Source organism: Tachyglossus aculeatus, chromosome 1 (genome assembly GCF_015852505.1).
Source record: "Tachyglossus aculeatus isolate mTacAcu1 chromosome 1, mTacAcu1.pri, whole genome shotgun sequence".
In the NCBI taxonomy this organism is placed as follows: Eukaryota; Metazoa; Chordata; class Mammalia; order Monotremata; family Tachyglossidae; genus Tachyglossus; species Tachyglossus aculeatus.
Window position 1 is genome coordinate 133,259,535 of NC_052066.1, and position 20,781 is coordinate 133,280,315.

The window sequence follows — 20,781 nt, forward strand, 5'->3', positions numbered from 1 at the left end:
TAGATTGTGAACTCCTTGAGGGTGGAGATCATGTCTATTTCATTGAACTCTCCCTAGCTCTTAGTACAGTGCTCTGTACAGGGCAAGTGCTTAATAAATACTACTGACTGGATAGCTATGGGTTATTTAGAATAAACCTCTTGTACATGTATAAGAGTTTATGATGATATTGATGCTATCCATGCCTGTTTGCTTGTTTTGATATCTGTCTCCCCCTTCTAGAATGTGAGCCCATTGTGGGCGGGGATTGTCACTCTTAGTTGCTGAATTGTACTTTCCAAGCACCTAGTAGAGCGCTCTGCACATAGTACGTGCTCAATAAATACAATTGAATGAATGGATGAATGCCTATTTAACAATTAGGCCAGAAAAAGATTGTCAGGTGTCGGTTGGGCAGAGGTGAAAGTAAGCCAAAGCCCTATGGAATGGCACATGATTTAAAAAGAAACCCAACAAAAAACAGATGTCATGGAGGCCATTCTGGTATGAATAATTTCCAAGTGGACACTTCCTTTCAGTCCTACCTCTATCCTGGCTCAGGAGAGGGGCATCTGATGTAGGACTTGTTGGATATGGTTCTCTAATATTGATAACTTTTTTTGTTAATTGCTTACTGTGTGCTAAGCTCTGTTAGGCACTGGGCTGTCCCTTATTGTTTAGGGGATTCTCAACTTTAGGAATGCAAAGGTGTGGACTTGGCCCTGGTATAGCACTGGCCCCTGTCCATGGAGCAGCCTTCAGGCCAGGTGAAAGTTTGTCAGGCAGCCTGCTAGTCATAAGTGATGCCATCCGCTCACCCTAAGTGGCTCCAGTGATGGGGTGGGGGCTGTTCTGGGGTGTGGATGGAGAGAAAGCGAGGCACTGCTTCAGCAGCTCCAGCCTCTGTGGTCCGGAGTGTCCTCTAGGGTTCTCACCATTCCCACAGGGCTGTTGGGACAGATGGAGCCCCTCTGGCACCAAGCCTTAGTTAGGGCCTGGGGGAGTGAACCACCTCTGCCTCGTGCAATCAATCAATCAATCAATCAATCGTATTTATTGAGCACTTACTGTGTGCAGAGCACTGTACTAAGCACTTGGGAAGTACAAGTTGGCAACATATAGAGACAGTCCCTACCCAACAGTGGGCTCACAGTCTAAAAGGTGGAGACAAAGAACAAAACCAAACATACTAACAACAAAAAAAAATAAATAGAATAGATATGTACAAGTAAAATAAATAAATAAATAAATAGAGTAATAAATATGTACAAACATATATACATATATACAGGTGCTGTGGGGAAGGGAAGGAGGTAAGATGGGGGGGATGGAGAGGGGGACGAGGGGGAGAGGAAGGAACGGGCTCAGTCTGGGAAGGCCTCCTGGAGGAGGTGAGCTCTCAGTAGGGCCTTGAAGAAAGGAAGAGAGCTAGCTTGGTGGATGGGCAGAGGGAGGGCATTCCAGGACTGGAGGGCATTCCAGCTTGTCCTGCTTAGAGAGCATAACTCTATACAGCTGCTATTCCAAAGGGAGTTTAGGCACCGAAGGAGCAATCACAGGCCTGGATTACCTGCATTTCCTGTACACCTTGGCAAATCAACCCCACCTCCATGCAATCAACCAGTGGCATTCATTTCTGAATGATATTTGCTAGCACTTACTATGTACCAGGCACTGTTGTAATAACGTGCAGGGGTAGATAAAAAATAATCAGTTTGGGCAAGGTCCATGTCTCATGTGGGGTCTACAGCTTTAATCCCCATTTTACAGATGAGGTAACTGAGGCACAGAAAAATTAAGTGACTTGATCGAGGTCACACAACGGACAAGTGGCTGATCCTGAATTAGAACCCAGGTCATCTGTCTCCCAGGTCAAGGCTTTTTCCATTAGGCCACACTGCTACTCATTGAGCATTTACAATGTACAGAAGCCTGTACTAAGCACTTGGGAGAGTATAATGCAGTAGTAGAGTTGGTTGGTACAGTCCCTGCCCACAAGGGATTTAGAATCTAGTTTTGCAAAAGCAAGAGTGTACCAATTGGCCTTGTCCACATCACAAACTCCTGAATGCGGAAGGCCCTAAAGTGAGCAGCTACTAGAAATGTTGCAGTCCAGGTATGGAAATCCAAATATTTAAAATGAGTAAGAACAACTGAGGGTCAAGGCAGAATAATCTGCCCATTTTATCTGGGATAATCCCAATCCTGGGGCATTTGTATATTTTTATAAAATTGCCATGGAGGATTTACAAAAATTTGAGACTTCCTTGGCTAATTGCAAGGAAGCACATGGTCAGGCTGCCCAGATTAGGTCGAAAAAGGAATTTTCCACTGGAAAATAACTTACAAAAAATACTACTGCTGTGAACAGACAGCGCCACAACCTGACTACAAATGGGAAGGTTCCCACTAGACAGCCCCTTGAGAACACAAGTGTGCTATCCAGGAGGCCTTCCCAGACTGAGCCCCCTCCTTCCTCTCCCCCTCGTTCCCCTCTCCATCCCCCCATCTTACCTCCTTCCCTTCCTCACAGCACCTGTATATATGTATATATGTTTGTACATATTTATTACTCTATTTATTTATTTTACTTGTACATATCTATTCTATTTATTTCATTTGTTAATATGTTTGGTTTTGTTCTCTGTCTCCCCCTTCTAGACTGTGAGCCCACTGTTGGGTAGGGACTGTCTCTATATGTTGATGATGATGATGGCATTTGTTAAGTGCTTACTATGTGCAAAGCACTGTTCTAAGCACTGGGGGAGGTTACAAGGTGATCAAGTTGTCCCACAGGGGGCTCACAGTTTTAATCCCCATTTCACAGATGAGGTAACTGAGGCACAGAGAAGTGAAGTGACTTGCCCAAAGTCACACAGCTGACAGTTGGCAGAGCTGGGATTTGAACCCATGATCTCTGACTCCAAAGCCCGTGCTCTTTCCACTGAGCCACGCTGCTTCTCCAAGTATGTTGCCAACTTGTACTTCCCAAGTGCTTAGTACAGTGCTCTGCACACAGTAAGTGCTCAATAAATACGATTGATTGATTGATTGATTGATTGATTAACCGACCCAGGCTTCACAAATATGCCAAGTGACCACTAGCCTGGGGAAAAAGTGGAGACACTCCTTTGAGGGTGACTAATGTTTCCTTTGATTAGGAGTGTTACAAGGTGTGTGAAAGGTGACTATTAGCTTGTTGGTAAAATCAGGAGATTGGAGAGAGAGGAGGAAAGGGTCATCTGGGATCAAGGGGTCTGGGTTCTAGTCCTAGCTCTGCTATAGGCCTGCTGAAGTCACTTAACTACTCTGTATCCCCCATTTTCACCTCAGAAAATTGACTAAATAGCCCTTGCCCCTCCTTAGTTCTCTCATAACAATAATAATATAATAATAATAAAATTGTGGTATTTGTCAAGCATTTCCTACGTTCCAGGCACTGTACTAAGTGCTGGGGTAGATACAAGCTAATCGGGTTGGACGCAGTCCTCGCCCCACATGGGGCTCATGGTCTTAATCCCCATTTTATGAGGAAACTAAGGCACAGAGAAGTTAAGTGACTTGCCTAAGGTCACAGCAGACAAGTGGCAGAGTAGGGATTAGAATCTTGGTCCTCTGACTCCCAAGCCTGTATTCTTTCCATTAGGCCATGCTGGTTGCACAAAGTAAGCAGTCAGTAACTACCACTGATTGACTAAAATGAGACAATTGGTATAAGAGGTCTAACTAATTATAGTTTTGGAAGAGATATAGTATTCCTTTGATAAAGATTCCCTTTCTCCAGGGCCTGGTTTGGATTCCTGTTGGAGAGTAGTAGGAGCACACACCTTGGAGTCAGAGGACCTGGGTTCTAATCCCAGTTCTGTCAACTGCCTCCTGTGTGACCTTGAGCAAGTCACAACTTCTTTGTGCCTCAGTTTCCTTGTTTGTAAAAAGGTAATTCCATGACAGTTCTCTCTCCTACTTAGGCTGAGGTCCATGTCCAACACATTAATTTACATCTACCCCAGCATTTACAACACAGTAACAAAAACAAATACCACATTAGTAATAATTAAAATTTGAATATCAATGAACTGTTTATACCACAGTTTATTCATGGTGCAGGACACCGGCCATTCTCCTAGTGAGTCTTCCCCCTATGGAAGCAGTGTGGCCTGGTGGCAATATCATGGGCCCGGGAGTCATAAGGACCTGAGTTCTAATCCTGGCTCTGCCATTTATCTGCTATGTCACAACTTCTCTGGGCCTCAGTTCCCATGAGAAGCAGCATGGCATAGCGGATAGAGCACTGGCCTGAGAGTCAGAATGTCATGGGTTCTAATCCTGGCTCCACCACTTGTTTGCTGTGTGACCTTGGGTGAGTCACTTCCCTTCTCTAGACCTCAGTTACCTCATCTGTCAAATGGGGATCGAGACTGTGAGCCCCATGTGGAACAGGAACTACGTCCAACCCAATTTGCTTGTATCCACCCCAGCACTTAGTACAGTACCTGGCACATAGCAGGTGCCTAACAAATGCCACAGTTATTAGTATTGCTCATTCATTCACTCAATCATATTTATTGAGCACTTACTGTGTGCAGAGCACTGTACTAAGCGCTCGGGAAGTACAAATCAGCAACATATAGAGATGGTCCCTACCCAACAACCGGCTCACAGTCTAGATCATTACCTCATCTGTCTTAATGGGGATTAAGACTGTGAGCCCAATGTGGGACAGAGACTGTGTCCAACCTGATTTGCTTGTATCCACCTTAGAACTTTAGTACAGTGCTGGCACATGGTAAGCCCTTAAACACCATCATTTATTGTTATTATTACTATTATTACTCATGTTTCTAGATCTCTGGTCAGTTTCCCATCAAGCCATCCTGAAGCCTGGTGGGGTCCTGGTTGCCTGTCAGTCTCCACGGACCAGACACCCAGGGGATTTTGCACTAGCTCTCTTCCTCCCTACTGAGTGCTCACCTCCTCCAGGAGTCCTTCCCAGACTGAGCCCCCCTTTTCTTCTCCTCTTCCCCATCCCCTCTGCCCTACCCCTTTCCCCTCCCCACAGCACTTGTATATATTTGTACAGATTTATTACTCTATTTATTTTACTTGTAGATATTTACTATTCTACTTATTTTGTTAATGATGTGCATATAGCTTTAATTTCATTTGCTCTGACGATTTTGACACCTGTCTCCATTTTTTGTTTTGTTGTCTTTCTCCCCCTTCTAGACTGTGAGCCCGTTGTTGAGTAGGGACCGTCTCTATCTGTTGCTGACTCGTACTTCCCAAGCACTTAGTAATAATAATAATGATGGCATTTGTTGAGTGCTTACTATGTGCAAGGCACTGTTCTAAGCACTGGGGAGGATACCAGGTGATCAGGTTGCACCACGTGGGGCTCATAGTCTTCATCCCCATTTTCCAGAGGAGGGAACCGAGGCTGGGCCCCAAGTGTGGCGTGGCTCAGCGGAAAGAGCCAGGGCTTTGGAGTCAGAGGTCATGGGTTCGAATCCCGGCTCCACCACATGTCGGCTGTGTGACCTTGGGCAAGTCACTTAACTTCTCTGAGCCTCAGTTACCTCATCTGTAAATGGGGATTGACTGTGAGCCTGATCATCACCCTCTCCATCCCCCCATCTTACCTCCTTCCCTTCCCCACAGCCCCTGTATATATGTATATATGTTTGTACATATTTATTACTCTATTTATTTATTTATTTTACTTGTACATATCTATTCTATTTATTTTATTTTGTTAGTATGTTTGGTTTTGTTCTCTGTCTCCCCCTTTTAGACTGTGAGCCCACTGTTGGGTAGGGACTGTCTCTATGTGTTGCCAGTTTGTACTTCCCAAGCGCTTAGTACAGTGCTCTGCACATAGTAAGCGCTCAATAAATACGATTGATGATGATGATGATGTTATATCCCCCCAGCGCTTAACAAATGCCATCATTATTATTATTATTATTATTTTTAAGTGACTTGCCCAAGGTCACGGGATTGCAAACCATGACCTCTAACTCCCAAGCCCGTGCTCTTCCCGTGCTGTACACGCAGTAAGCTCTCAATCAATGCGATTGAACGAATGAATGATGGCCCAAAGGAGGGCCTGGCTTTGGAGGGGGCAGGTACGTATTTATTACTCTATTTATTTATTTATTTTACTTGTACATAGCTATTCTATTTATTTTATTTTGTTAGTATGTTTGGTTTTGTTCTCTGTCTCCCCCTTTTAGACTGTGAGCCCACTGTTGGGTAGGGACTGTCTCTATATGCTGCCAATTTGTACTTCCCAAGTGCTTAGTACGGTGCTCTGCACATAGTAAGCGCTCAATAAATACGATTGATGATGATGATGATCATGTTATATCCCCCCAGCGCTTAACAAATGCCATCATTATTATTATTATTATTATTTTTAAGTGACTTGCCCAAGGTCACGGGATTGCAAACCATGACCTCTAACTCCCAAGCCCGTGCTCTTCCCGTGCTGTACACGCAGTAAGCTCTCAATCAATGCGATTGAACGAATGAATGATGGCCCAAAGGAGGGCCTGGCTTTGGAGGGGGCAGGTACATATTTATTACTCTATTTATTTATTTATTTTACTTGTACATAGCTATTCTATTTATTTTATTTTGTTAGTATGTTTGGTTTTGTTCTCTGTCTCCCCCTTTTAGACTGTGAGCCCACTGTTGGGTAGGGACTGTCTCTATATGCTGCCAATTTGTACTTCCCAAGTGCTTAGTACAGTGCTCTGCACATAGTAAGCGCTCAATAAATACGATTGATGATGATGATGATCATGTTATATCCCCCCAGCGCTTAACAAATGCCATCATTATTATTATTATTATTATTTTTAAGTGACTTGCCCAAGGTCACAGGATTGCAAACCATGACCTCTAACTCCCAAGCCCGTGCTCTTCCCGTGCTGTACACGCAGTAAGCTCTCAATCAATGCGATTGAACGAATGAATGATGGCCCAAAGGAGGGCCTGGCTTTGGAGGGGGCAGGTACATATTTATTACTCTATTTATTTATTTATTTTACTTGTACATAGCTATTCTATTTATTTTATTTTGTTAGTATGTTTGGTTTTGTTCTCTGTCTCCCCCTTTTAGACTGTGAGCCCACTGTTGGGTAGGGACTGTCTCTATATGCTGCCAATTTGTACTTCCCAAGTGCTTAGTACGGTGCTCTGCACATAGTAAGCGCTCAATAAATACGATTGATGATGATGATGATCATGTTATATCCCCCCAGCGCTTAACAAATGCCATCATTATTATTATTATTATTATTTTTAAGTGACTTGCCCAAGGTCACGGGATTGCAAACCATGACCTCTAACTCCCAAGCCCGTGCTCTTCCCGTGCTGTACACGCAGTAAGCTCTCAATCAATGCGATTGAGCGAATGAATGATGGCCCAAAGGAGGGCCTGGCTTTGGAGGGGGCAGGTACATATTTATTACTCTATTTATTTATTTATTTTACTTGTACATAGCTATTCTATTTATTTTATTTTGTTAGTATGTTTGGTTTTGTTCTCTGTCTCCCCCTTTTAGACTGTGAGCCCACTGTTGGGTAGGGACTGTCTCTATATGCTGCCAATTTGTACTTCCCAAGTGCTTAGTACAGTGCTCTGCACATAGTAAGCGCTCAATAAATACGATTGATGATGATGATGATCATGTTATATCCCCCCAGCGCTTAACAAATGCCATCATTATTATTATTATTATTATTTTTAAGTGACTTGCCCAAGGTCACGGGATTGCAAACCATGACCTCTAACTCCCAAGCCCGTGCTCTTCCCGTGCTGTACACGCAGTAAGCTCTCAATCAATGCGATTGAACGAATGAATGATGGCCCAAAGGAGGGCCTGGCTTTGGAGGGGGCAGGTACATATTTATTACTCTATTTATTCATTTATTTTACTTGTACATATCTATTCTATTGATTTTATTTTGTTAGTGTGTTTGGTTTTGTTCTCTGTCTTCCCTTTTTAGACTGTGAGCCCACTGTTGGGTAGGGACTGTCTCTATATGTTGCCAACTTGTACTTCCCAAGCGCTTAGTACAGTGCTCTGCACATAGTAAGCGCTCAATAAATACGATTGATGATGATGATGCTGTACACGCAGTAAGCTCTCAATCAATGCGATTGAACGAATGAATGATGGCCCAAAGGAGGGCCTGGCTTTGGAGGGGGCAGATGCCAGTTTCCAGCCGGTGTTGCGCTTTTCCCCGTGGCGGACCGGGCTGCCAAGCCCCACCTCGGCCTCCTTCTCCCCCCGAAGCAGGGGCGGGCCGGCTTCGCCCAGCTTATCTGCGGGTCTCCGCCCCTCGGCCCCGGCTACAAGTGGCGGCCCCTCTGCCCCCCACCCCCTTCCTGCCCGCGGGCGGCTGCGGGAGACAGAGGCCGGCCCGACGCCCTCTCCAGCGCTTCCCCACGGGCTTTGGGCCGGAAAGAAAAATCCCAACCGAAAAAGAGTTCGGTTAGACTCTGCAGAGCCCAGGCTCCGCAGCCCCGGACGGCTGCTGCCACTCGGACATCTGCGGGTACCAGGTAAGGAGCGCCTCCGGGCTCGGCCCTGCTGGCGAGGGCCGTGGATGGCGCCCATTCCCCCCTTCTTTTATTCAGTAACTTCCCCTGATTGACTAAAATGAGACAATTGGTATAAGAGGTCTAACTAATTATAGTTTTGGAAGAGATATAGTATTCCTTTGATAAAGATTCCCTTTCTCCAGAGCCTGGTTTGGATTCCTGTTGGAGAGTAGTAGGAGCACACACCTTGGAGTCAGAGGACCTGGGTTCTAATCCCAGTTCTGTCAACTGCCTCCTGTGTGACCTTGAGCAAGTCACAACTTCTCTGTGCCTCAGTTTCCTTGTCTGTAAAAAGGTAATTCCATGACAGTTCTCTCTCCTACTTAGGCTGAGGCCCATGTCCAACACATTAATTTACATCTACCCCAGCATTTACAACACAGTAACAACAACAAATACCACATTAATAATAATTAAAATTTGAATATCAAATTTTAATAAGTAGTTATTGAGCGCTTACCGGGTGCAGAGCACTGGACTAAGCGCTTGGGAAGTACAAGTCGGCAACATACCCAACAAGGAGTTCACAGTCCTAGTGGAAAGCGCTCCTCCTCCCCTCCCCATCGCCCCGACTCCTTCCTTCGGCTCTACCTCCCTACCACCTGCACAGCACTTTGTGTGTGTGTGTGTACATCAATCAATCAATCAATCGTATTTATTGAGTGCTTACTGTGTGCAGAGCACTGTACTAAGCGCTTGGGAAGTACAAACATATTTATAATTCTATTTATATTAAATAAATAGGTCTCTATAGGTCTCAACACATCTGTAATTCTATTTATTTCTATTAATGATGTGCATATATCTCTAATTCTATTTATATTGATGCCTCGTCACTTGTTTTGATGTCTGTGTCCCCCCCACCCCCTTTCTAGACCTGTGAGCCCGTTGTTAGGCAGGAATTGTCTCTGTTGCTGAATTGAACTTTATAAGCGCTTAGTACAGTGCTGTGCACAGAGGAAGCACTCAATAAATACGATTGAATGAATGAATTGTCTCTGTTGCTGAATTGAACTTTCCAAGCGCTTAGTACAGTGCTGTGTACACAGTAAGCGCTCAATAAATACGATCGAATGAATGAATGAAGGTCGGGAGGACTGAGTCTTAATCCCATCGCCTCCTCGTTACCTTGGTCAAATCACCGACCCTTCCCCGTCTCCCCTACCCTTCTGCGTTTCCTTGACTCTGACCCTTTGCTCCCTCCCACCCCATAGCACTTATGTATATATCTGTCATTTTGGACTGTGAGCCCACTGTTGGGTAGGGACTGTCTCTATATGTTGCCAACTTGTACTTCCCAAGCGCTTAGTACAGTGCTCTGCACACAGTAAGCGCTCAATAAATACGATTGATTGATCTGTAATTTTATTTATATTGATGTTTGCTTGCTTGTATTCATGTCTGTCACTTCACTCCCCCTTCTCCCCCCGCCCCCACCCCAGACTGTGAGTTCGTTGTAGACAGGGATTGTCTCTCTTTATTGCTATATTGTAATAATAATAATAATGATAGCATTTATTAAGCGCTTACTATGTGCAAAGCACTGTTCTAAGCGCTAGGGAGGTTACAAGGTGATGAGGTTGTCCCACTGGGGGCTCACAGTCTTAATCCCCATTTTACAGATGAGGGAACTGAGACCCTGAGAAGTTAAGTGACTTGCCCAAAGTCACACAGCTGACAGGTGGTGGAGCGGGATTTGAACCCATGACCTCTGACTCCAAAGCCCATGCTCTTTCCACTGAGCCATGCATAATGATGGTATTTGTTATGCGCTTACTATGTGCCAAGCACTGTTGTAAGCGCTGGAGTAGATACAAGGTAATCAGGTTGTCCCACATGAGTCTCACGGTCTTAGTCCCCATTTTCCAGATAAGGTAACTGAGGCACAGAGAGGTGAAGTGACTTGCCCAAGGTCACACAGCAGACAAGTGGAGGAGCTGGGATGAGAACCCACGTCCTCTGACTCCCAAGCCCGTGCTCTTTCCACTAAGCCACGCTGCTTCAACTTTCTCAAGCGCTTAGTACAGTGCTCTGCACACAGTAAGCGCTCAATCAATGCGATTGAATTAATGAATTAACTTAATTTCTCTGTGCGTCAGTTTCCGAATCTGCAGAAGTGGGATTAAAGACCTCGTCTCCATCCCCATCAGGTTCTAAGCCCCATATGGGATAATAATAATAATAATAATGATGGTATTTGTTAAGTGCTTACTATGTGCAACGCACTGTTCAAAGCGCTGGGGGGATACAAGATACGGGATAGGGACTGTGTCCAATCTGATTACTTTGTGTTTTCCCCAGCTTTGGAGTGCTCAGCACATAGTAAATGCTTAGCAGATAGTAATAATAGTGGTAATTTTTAAGTGCTTACTATGTGCTAAGCGCTGGGGTAGATACAAGGTAATGAGGTTGTCCCACATGGGGCTTACAGTCTTAATCCCCATTTTACAGATGAGGGAACTGAGGCACAGAGAAGTTGAGTGACTTGCTCAAGGTCACACAGCAGACAAGTGGCGGAGCTGGGATTAGAACCCACGACCTCTGACTCCCAAACCCGGGCTCTTTCCACTGAGCCACGCTGCTTCTAGTATTGCAGCTATTAATAGTGTACCAAACGCGCCACTTGGAGGGTGAGGTCCGATTAGGAGCCTTGTTTTGGCGTTGATTAGTCGGAGGCGGCGAGAACGCCTGTCAATGATGATGGTATTTGTTAAACGCTTATCATCATCATCATCATCAGTCGTATTTATTGAGCGCTTACTGTGTTCAGAGCACTGTACTAAGCGCTTGGGAAGTACAAATTGGCAACATATAGAGACAGTCCCTACCCAACAGTGAGCGTTGTACCGGTCGCGAGGGAGATGGCAGTGGGGAGGGGAGGCCTTGCGGGGTGAAAGGGGGATGTGGGGATGCTTTCACGCCTCCGCATCTACCTTTGTGGGCAGGGATTGTTTCCCTCTATTGCTGTATTGTACTTTCCAAGCGCTTAGTACAGTGCTCTGTACACAGTAAGCGCTCAGTAAATACGATTGAATGAATCCAAGGTCCCCGGTGCGCCTATAGGTGTGAGCCAGGCCTTTAAGAAGAACAAAACAAAACAAAAAAACAGAAAAAAAATCCCTCATTCATTTGAGTGGGGGAGAGATCTCGCAGGTGCCGGCCGCCCTATCTCTCCTTATCTAAGAGTCACAGCTGAGTTCAGCCTGCCAGCTTTTCTTGGAAGAGGCGAGATGGGGCGGGGATTTGGCCCTTCCTGAAGGCATGTTTCTCTGATGGCATTGGGGCATTTACCTAAAGCGTGCAATGGGAATAGGGTGTGTTAACTGGAAATTTGGCCCAGAGGAGAGATGCACATGATTCATTCATTCATTCAGACGTATTTGTTGAGCGCTTACTGCGTTCACAGCACTGTACTAAGCGCTTGGAAAGTATAGTTCATTCATTCAATCGTATTTATTGAGTGCTGTGTGCAGAACACTGTACTAAGCGCTTGGGAAATACAAATCGGCAACATATAGAGACGTTCCCTACCCAACAGTGGGCTCACAGTCTGGAAGGGGGAGATAGACAAGAAAACAAAACAAATAGCGCTTAGAACAGTGCTTTCGGCAACAGAGACCCTGCCCCGACCATCATCAGCGGTATGTATAGAGCGTTTACTATGTACAGAGCACTGTACTAAGCGCTTGGAAGAGTTTAATACAACAAAAGTGGTAGACGGGGTAACCTGAGAAACTGGCACCACGCATTGGCTTTCGGGAAATACCTCTGCGAATCGTTGTCATTTAACGAGAAGACAGCGAGTTCCCGGGGGAGGGGAGAAGAGCCAGCTTACTGCCTTTTTTCCTCCTGTCTCTCGGGAAGGAAATTATTTCAGGTCATGGTTGGGGACTCTTCAGCATGGGGGTGTTAGTCCCGTTTTCATGGAGACCTAGAGATTTGAAGCAATTGCCGGTACTTCCTCTGTTGCTATGCTATTCGCACAAAAATAGAAGCAAAAGATTCTATAATTGGGCTGAAATACGGGACATCAGAATAGGCACTGGTCCAGACATAACACATTTACTCTGTGGACATAGTGCTAACTGTACCCAAGACTTTATGTACAAAGCATCTGAATGATTTTAGAGGCTATTCTTTTTTTTGTGCCAGTGGGTATTCTTTTTCATGAACATTTCTGTGATTTAATGTGAAATGATTCCCTGAAAAACAGATAGGAATCCTGTGTTTTTGGTTAATTGCTTAACACTCCAATACAGTATATAGTGTGTTGATAATGAGCTAATCCTTTATCAAGATGATGAATACTCTAGGTCATTTGAATTATTGGAGGAGCACTGAAGAACAGTTTTTCTCAATTGGTTCCACTCTGTAAGTGTATGTGTGGACTTCTAACAGACCATCCTCAACAACCCTGAGTGTTGGTGAAGTTGAACGTCATCTAGAGGAGTGTCTCATTTGATTCTCATGTTAGAACAGTGATCAATCAGTGGTATCTGTTGAGTGCTTCACTATTTGCAGAACACTGTAGTAAGCACTTTGGAGAGTACATTCCTACAGTCTGTAGACATGATCCCTGACCTCAGGGAGCTGTCCTACTACAAAACCTGGCTTTCTAACACTGTTCATAATCAGAAACATTGTCTATGTATGTTGATGAAGCATCTAAAAATATGGCTCTATGGTAAATAAGGAAACACAGGATTTAAAAACCTAAACATTTCAGATACCTGAACCGGCAATGAAACTTCAGTTCCATCAAGGTGGTTTGAGGAAACTTGAGCGGGTGTGCAGGGTGGGGTGGGGGAAACGCTTGGAGACAAAGAGAATGAAAACAGGCCAGTACTGGTGGAGTGGGCATGGGAAGTGAGTAAATGATATAATGGGTCATTTCCTTCTCTAATTACAATAATCCCAGAATGCTTCACTAGAAGCAGCTCTTCAGTAACATAGGCAGATTGCTTTACTTCTCCAGTTTTCCCTACTCTCTTTAATTTAAATCACACATTTTGTTCTTGTATGGTTGGCACAAATTGGTAGCTTTATGCAGTGAGGTTTAGCATGTGCCCAATCCCGTCCCTCTAATCAGGCTTTTCAGCAAACACCCCCCACCCATCCTTCTCCCTCCAATCCTTCCTGACTTCTCATGGTGCTTCCTAGCCCACCTCCTCATCCCCCTACCCCCATGGCGGTACCTTTCAGCTAACTCCCATCCAGTCCCTTCTTACCTCACACAACATTTTCCCCCCCCCCTCCCCAGCCCCCAACCTACAACCTCAGCCAAATGTGGCCTGCGGAACCCTCGTTCCATCATGGGAAAGCTTTCCTTCATCCTTGATCTGTGCCTAAGTCAGTCACCCTCTCTACTGAACACAACTCAGTCACTCCCCTATCTCTTTGCTGGTGTCATATCACTAGCCTACACCTCTGAATCACCTCCATAATATGGTTCCTTTTCTCCTGTGCACAAGCTGTCCAGCGCTGCTGGAGGTTATCCAAATATCAGGCAGACCTTGTCCTTCAGAAATTCATTCTTGCCTGCTCTAACTCTGCCCTGTCCTCCACCCCACAACATTATTTCTCCATCCATATTGACTTCCATGCCCATTGCCCTCGCCAGTTGTTTCACTCTCTCCTCAAACAGTCCCCCTATCTCCCTCTTGTCTTCCCTTTAGTGTCCGGGTCATGTACTTTATTGAGAAAGTTGAAACAGTTAAACATGATCTCCCTAAGATCTTCCCCTTCTTATTTCATCCCTCCTGCCTCTTGTCCCTTCTTCAACTCTCTCATCTTTCCCAGCTTTGTTTCAAGAGATCTCCCACCTCCTCAAAATCTACCCACTCCACCTGCACCTCTGACCCCATCTCTTTGTACTTTATCAAAACACTTGCCCCCACCCTTCATGCATTCATGACTGCCATCTTTTTTTTATGGCACTTGTTAGGTGCTTACAATGCATCAAATGCTGTTTTTTAAGCACTGGAGTAAATGCAAGGTTTTCAGGTTGGACAGAGTCTCTGCCCCATATAGGAGGGAGATAGGAGGGATTGGATTTAATCCCCATTTTATAGGTAAGGAAACTGAGGTGCAAAAACATAAAGTGAGTTGTCCAAGGTCATTCATTCATTTATTGACCACTTGCTGTGTGCACAGCACTTTACTAAGCAGTTGGAAAGTACATCACAGCAATAAAGAGAGGCAATCCCTACCCAAACGGGTTCACGGTCTAGGCGGGAAGACAGGCATCAATATAAATAAATAGAATTATAGATATATGCATCTATGCATAAGTGCTGTGGGGTAGGGGGAGAGGGGAAGAGCAAGAGGAGAGAGTCATGGTGACGTGGAAGGGAGTGGGAGTTGAGGAAAAGTGGGGTTTAAACTGGGAATACCTCTTGAAGGAAGTGCACTTTCAGTAGGGCTTTGAAAGGGAGAAGAGTGATTGTTTGGTGGACTTGAGGAGGGAGGGTGTTCCGCTGGACGTAGGACGTGAGCCAGGGATCAGTGGTGAGACAGGCGAGATTGAGGCACAGTGAGAAGGTTAGTACCAGAGAAGTGGAGTATGTGGGCTGGGATGTAGAAGGAGAGAAGGAAGGTGAGGTAGGAGGGTGCAAGGTGATGGTGAGCTTTAAAGCCAATAGTGAGGAGTTTTTGTTTGATGGGGAGATTGAAAGGCAATCACTAGAGAACTTTGAGTGGGGGCAGGGGGTGACATGCCCTGAACGTTTCTGTAGAAAGATACTCTGGGCAGTGGAGTGAAATATGGACTGAATTGGGGAGAGGCAGGAGATTGGGAGGAAAGAAATGAGACTAATGCAGTAATCTAGGCGGGATAGGGTGAATGATTGTGACTCATACAGCAGAGCTGTATAAGTGGCAGAGCTGAGATTGAAACCCAGACCCAGGTTCATTACGCTAGGAATATATTGTACAATGACTAAAGATGATGATGACCCCTCTCAGGCTCACACCTGGAGTGTTTCCAGTACTCTACCAGTCTTGACTATTGGAGGGTGGGTCAAGGAGAGGCCAACCCAGTCCACTCCTAGCTTGGGCAGTGGCTAGGAAGTAGAAAGTAATGCTACAAATCAAAACTCACCCGTGCAAGGCAGCAGCGGCATGGGAGAGAGTCGAGGGCAGAGATTCAAGTTTACTGCAAGGAAGAAGGCAAACCACTTTCTTACTTTTACCAAGAAAACTCTGTGGGTACACTACCAGAACGATTTCAGGTAGAGGTGGGGCGCTCTGGGAGAGATGCGTCCTTGGAGCTGCTAGGGGGTGAAGATGATTTGGCAGCATAAGACAAAACAAAGATGATGATGATGATAGTGAGTATGAGTCCAAGTTGGAGGGTGGAGAAGAACAGGTCAGTGGAGTGAGGAGTGAGAGGAAGGGCCATGGAAATGTAATCGGGAACAACCGCATGAATATTGAAGTCCCTTATCAAAATACTTGCCCCCTCCCTTCTTCAGTCCTTGATTGTATCTTCAACTTTTCACTTTCCCATGGCTTCTTTCACACTGATTTTAAACGTGCTTGTGAATTCTCTAGCCTAAAAAAATTCCTTGACCCCACAGCTCCCTCCATTTATTGCCCCATCTCCCTTCTACTATTCTCAGAACTCTTTGACCTAGCTATCTACATCTACTGACTCCATTTCCTCTTCTCTAATTCTCTCCTTAACCCCCTTCTGCCTCCTTCACTCCATGGAAACTGCCCTCTCAGAGGTCGTTGGTGATCTTCATTCCGTTTCAGAGCCTCTTCCTCTAACTGTGGGAGTCTCTCAAGGCTTTTTTCTGGGTCTCCTATTATCCATCTACACCTACTCTCTTGGAGAACTCATTCTTTCCCATTGCTTCAACTATCATCTCTCTGCGGATGATTCCAAAATACGTCTTCAGCCCTGGTCTCTCTGCAGGCTCATATTTCCTCCTGCCTTCAGGACATCTCTACTTGGTTGTCCTGCCAATGCCTCAAACATAACATGTACAAACGAGAATACCCTCATATTCCCACCCAAACCCTCTCCTCCCCACCCCCCCATCACTATAGACAGCAGAAGCACTCTCTGTGTCTCATAAGCCCATAACCTTGGTGTTTCTTCAACTCATTTCTCAGTCAAACCATGTACTTAGTGTCACCAAATCCTGTTGGTTCCACCTTCACAACATTGCTAAAATCCTCCTTTCCTCTCCATCCAAACAGCTACTATACTCATCCTATCCTGCCTTGACTACTGCATCAGCCTCCTCTCTGACTCCCTGCCTCCTGTGTCTCCTCACTCTAGTCCATACTTCACTATGCTGCCCAGATCATTTTTCTAAAAAAAAATTTGGTCTTTGTCTCCCCACTCAAGAACCTCTAGTGGCTTCCCATCCACCTCCACTTCAAACAAACCTCTTACCATCAGTATTAAAGCACTCAATCATATTGGCCCTTCCTATCTGGAGTCACTGATTCCCCTATTACAAACCAGCCCACATACATCATGCCTCTAGTGCCAGCTTCCCTCAATATGCCTTGATCTCTTCTATATCACTGCCCTCTCCTTTCCCAACTCCTGCCTCTGGCCTGGAATTCTCTCTCCCTCCATATCCGCCAGACCATGCTCTCAATCAGTGTTACTTAAGAGCAATATGCTAAGCACTGTGCTAAGTGCTTGGGAGAGTACAGTATAACAGAATTGGTAGATACTTTCCGTGTCCACTTTGAGCTTACAGTCTAGAAGGGGAGACACATTAATATAAAAAGATAATTTAAAGATATGTATTTGCTGTTGGGTTGAGGTTGGGGTGGATACCAACTGCCTAAAGAGTGCAGATCTAAGTCCATCACAATGCAGAAGGGAGAGGGAGTTGGGAAAAAGAGGATAATTGGAGAAAGCCTCTTGGAGGAGATGTGACTGTATGAAGACTTTGAAGTTGGAGAGGATGGTGGTCTGGTTTATGTAGAGGGGAAAGGAGTTCCAGGCCAGATGGAGATCATGGGATTAGCGGGTAGTGGCAAGATAGACAAGACCAGGACACGGTTAGCAAGCTAGAACTAGAGGAGTGAAATGTGTGGGCTGGGCTGTAATAGGAGGTCAGTGAGGTAGGCGCTGATTGAATGCTTTACAGCTAATGCTAAGGACATTCCACAGGTGGATTGGCAACCATCTTTCCGTCTTCAAAGCCTTAAAGTTACATCTGCAAGAGACCTCTTTTCTGTGATTCCCTCTCTCTCCTACATCACCTATGAACTTGGATCTGTAACCTTTAGGCCCTTGATATTCAGCCCACCTTCAGCCACCCACACACTGCACTTATGTACATAGCTGGAACTTTATATTATCAATTTACCCCGCAAGACTTTGTTGTGAGCGGGGAAGATATTCCACCAACTCTGTTGTTGTGTGCTCTGCACATAGTAATAGTTCAATATCATAGTGGGCAGGGATTGTCCCTGGTATTGTACTTTCCCAAGCACCTAGTACAGTGCTCTGCATAAAGTAAGCTCTTAATAAATATGATTGAATGATTAAATTGGATTGATTGCTCTCCCTCACCATCACTGAAACCTACCTCTCTCCAAATGACACTGTCTTTCCTGCTGCTCTCTTCTTAGGGGATTATTATTATTATTATTATTATGGTATTTGTTAAGCTCTTACTATGTGCCAAGCACTGTTCTAAGCTCTGGGGTTGATACAAGGCAATGAGGCTGTCCCACGTGGGGCTCACAGTCTCAATCCCCATTTTACAGACGAGGCAACTGAGGCACAGAGATATCAGTTGACTCGCCCAAAGTCACACAGCCAGCAAGTGGTGGATCCGGGATTAGAACCTACAACCTCTGACTCCCAAGCCAATGCTCTTTCCGCTATGCCATGCTGCTTCTCTACAATTGGCCAGCCCCACTCTTGTACCATGGAATCTCAGAAATGCCAGTTTCTACAGCTTTCCAGATGACCACATGCCAGATATCACATTGTACTAAAATCAGAAATGATGCCCAAATACTCTTCATAAAAATTTCAAATATTATATTAGTTAACATGAAAAGCCAACTACAAATAATTTCAACATGACTCTTCCAGGATTAAGGTTTAGTTAGCAAAACCATCCCTTCTCTGCCTTTAGGATTAAGACAGTGATGGATTACATACACTTGCTGCTTCCACTTCCTTTCTTCCAAAACACTTCTTGACCCTCTATACTTTTGTTTTCATTATGTTTACTCCTTTAAGACCACCTTGTCCAGGTTCAACAACATCATCATCCTTCTTGGAAAACTAATGGATCTCATCTTCTTGACACCCATGCCCATCACCCCCGCCAGCTTTTCCGCACATTCAACTCCCTTCTCAGGCCCCCGGTTCCTCCCCCTCCTCCTTCCCTCACCCCCAACGATCTGGCCTCCTACTTCATTAACAAAATTAAATCCATCAGGTCCAACCTCCCCAAAGTCTCTTCCCCACCTTCTCCAACTCCCCGGCTCTCAACACTCTCTGCTACTCTCCCATCCTTCCCAGCAGTATCCTCAGAGGAGCTCTCCTCCCTCCTCTCAAATGCTACTCCAGCCACCTGTGCTTCTGACCCCATTCCCTCTCATCTCATGAAATCTCTCGCTCCATCCCTTCTCCCCTCCTTAACTTCCATCTTCAACCGCTCACTCTCCACTGGTTCCTTCCCCTCTGCCTTCAAACATGCCCATTTCTCTCCCATCCTAAAAAAACCCTCTCTTGACCCCACCTCACCTTCTAGTTATCGCCCCATATCCCTCCTACCATTCCTTTCCAATCTCCTTGAATGAGTTGTCTACTTGCGCTGCCTAGAATTCCTCAACACCAACTCTCTCCTCGACCCCCTTCAGTCTGGCTTCCGTCCCCTACATTCCACGGAAACTGCCCTCTCAAAGGTCACCAATGACCTCCTGCTTGCCAAATCCAATGGCCCATACTCTGTCCTAATCCTCCTCGACCTCTCAGCTGCCTTTGACACTGTGGACCACCCCCTTCTCCTCAACACGCTATCTGACCTTGGCTTCACAGACTCCGTCCTCTCCTGGTTCTCCTCTTATCTCTCCGGTCGTTCTTTCTCAGTCTCTTTTGCAGGCTCCTCCTCCCCATCCCATCCTCGTACTGTGGGGGTTCCCCAAGGTTCAGTGCTTGTTCCCCTTCTGTTCTCAATCTACATGCACTCCCTTGGTGACCTCATTCGCTCCCACGGCTTCAGCTATCATCTCTATGCTGATGACACCCAGACCTATATCTCTGCCCCTGCTCTCTCTCCCTCTCTCCAGGCTCGCATCTCCTCCTGCCTTCAGGACATCTCCATCTGGATGTCTGCCTGCCACCTAAAGCTCATGTCGAAGACTGAACTCCTTGTCTTCCCTCCCAAACCCTGCCCTCTCCCTGACTTTCCCATCTCTGTTGACGGCACTACCATCCTTCCCGTCTCTCAAGCCCGCAAACTTGGTGTCATCCTCGACTCCGGTCTCTCATTCACCCCTCACATCCAAGCCGTCACCAAAACCTGCCGGTCTCAGCTCCGCAACATTGCCAAGATCCGCCCTTTCCTCTCCATCCAAACCGCTACCCTGCTCATTCAAGCTCTCATCCTATCCCGTCTGGACTACTGCATCAGCCTTCTCTCTGATCTCCCATCCTCGTGTCTCTCTCCACTTCAATCCATACTTCATGCTGCTGCCTGGATTATCTTTGTCCAGAAACGCTCTGGGCATATTACTCCCCTCTTCAAAAACCTCCAATGGCTACCAATCAATCTGCGCATCAGGCAGAAACTCCTCATCCTGGGCTTCAAGGCTCTCCATCACCTCACCCCCTCCTACCTCACCTCCCTTCTCTCCTTCTATAGCCCAGGCCGCACCCTCCGCTCCTCTGCCGCTAATCTCCTCACCGTACCTCGTTCTCTCCTGTCCCGCCATCGACCCCTGGCCCACGTCATCCCCCCGGGCCTGGAATGCCCTCCCTCTGCCCATCCGCCAAGCTAGCTCTCTTCCTCCCTTCAAGGCCCTGCTGAGAGCTCACCTCCTCCAGGAGGCCTTCCCAGACTGATCCCCTTCCTTCCTCTCCCCCTCGTCCCCCTCTCCATCCCCCCCATCTTACCTCCTTTCCTTCCCCACAGCACCTGTATATATGTATATATGTTTGTACATATTTATTACTCTATTTATTTATTTTACTTGTACAT

At 45.8% G+C, this 20,781-nt stretch overlaps 1 protein-coding gene across 1 annotated transcript in view; it reads left to right on the forward strand.

The window, feature by feature from the left end:
• The first annotated feature begins 8,451 nt into the window (after positions 1-8,451).
• The window catches only part of COL21A1 (collagen type XXI alpha 1 chain), a 165,843-nt gene continuing 153,513 nt past the window's right edge, over positions 8,452-20,781 (forward strand). Inside the window, exon 1 of the mRNA XM_038742664.1 lies at positions 8,452-8,551. The gene's annotated coding sequence lies outside the window, so the exon portion shown is untranslated. The remainder of the gene's footprint in view (positions 8,552-20,781) is intronic.